The sequence below is a fragment of the Nothoprocta perdicaria genome, unplaced genomic scaffold, assembly GCF_003342845.1.
Source record: "Nothoprocta perdicaria isolate Ctin4 unplaced genomic scaffold, notPer1 scaffold_747, whole genome shotgun sequence".
In the NCBI taxonomy this organism is placed as follows: Eukaryota; Metazoa; Chordata; class Aves; order Tinamiformes; family Tinamidae; genus Nothoprocta; species Nothoprocta perdicaria.
Genome location: NW_020456029.1, coordinates 3897 through 5351, shown reverse-complemented (window position 1 = coordinate 5351; position 1455 = coordinate 3897).

Below are 1455 nucleotides of genomic sequence, written 5' to 3'. Positions count from 1 at the left end.
AGTGCAGTGCACAGGAGAGTCTGTCTCTGTGCCCAGGATCTTTCCATTCATGGACTCATGGACTCATTTGGTGGTAAGTGACATCTGGGGGTGTCCAGTCCATCCTCCCACACAAAGCAGGCCTGGGCAGAGCTCCATAGTCTTGTCTAGTGATCACCAGACTGTGTCTGACCCCAGCTACCATCCCCAAACTTGTGCTGCTCCTCTCGTCTGGGCACTGTGGGGCATCACCTCTCATCTAYTGGGCATTTCCCTGCCTGACAAGCTGTCACCTTGTCTCCCAGCTCCCCTTCCTGTATGGAGCAGACCTGCTCTTGCTGCTCCCAGCTACATACTCTCTGCAGCAGGAAGACAGTCAAAAGTGGTTCATAAACACTTGACAAGTTATACAGGGAAACCTGCTAACTGCATCACGAAATTACCCCTGATGGCTGCCCTATTTTTTTCATTCAACTAAGACTCTGTGTGCACTGTTACCAGGGTAGGGAGCCAAATCCAATACACTCCTTAGGTCTTYCATTTGGTTGTCAGGCAATGGTTGATGCTGTGGATATAGGGCCAMCTTTTGTACCTACAACCATCTCTGGGTTTTGTTGACATCCAAGCTTCYCTTGACAAGGGATTCTTGATGTWATGRGGGGWRMAGGTCTGATATAGAGATGGGGAGTGAGGTCAAYAGGATGGGAAGAGGGCTAGGTCAGCACTCGAGATGTWCAGGGCCAGGYACAGGCACAGGTCCCTCCAAGCTGCAGATGGAGTCTGGGCAGAGGACCCACCTCAGTTCTGAAAATCACATTCCTTTTCAAAGATAGAAAAAAAAAAAAGAAACAAGAAAGAGAAGAAATCATAAAAATCACAAAAGTTCCTCCTCACAAAAAGCCAGTATATTAAAACAAAATGTAACCAAGAAAGCAAAATGAACACAATATTGAAAAATCTGAAAGGTGTATCAAAATATTTTGTATTAGATCATGTTCTCTCTTTTTTTTTTTTAACATTTTCTAAATATTTCTGTTATAATCAAGACCACATAATTGCAAAGCTATTCTGTGCCTTACCCAAAGTTCAGTGCTCCTGCAAACGCTCCACCTTTAGGGCTCCTGTCCACTCCTAACTATACAGAGCAAGTTCTGTCCTGAAGTGTTGAACCCTCTCCATAGACAGAGGAAAGCAGGGTGACCTTCTCACTGAAATGCTCCATCTCGAGATGACCAGTTTGTCACTAATCTCAAAATACCTGTGTTACAGTGACATCTTAAAGGAGTCCCTGATCATCTAACTGCACTGCCTTTTCATTCCTAGTATGGCAACAGAAGTGTGACTGCATTTGAGGTGAAAGGAGGGATGAGACTGATCTCATGCTGTGTCAGACACCATGAGTGCAGATCCCTGTGTCTAATCCAGCTCTCTGGCCTTCCCTTTCTAAACAAGGAAGTGCCTCTTTGGCAGGTCTTA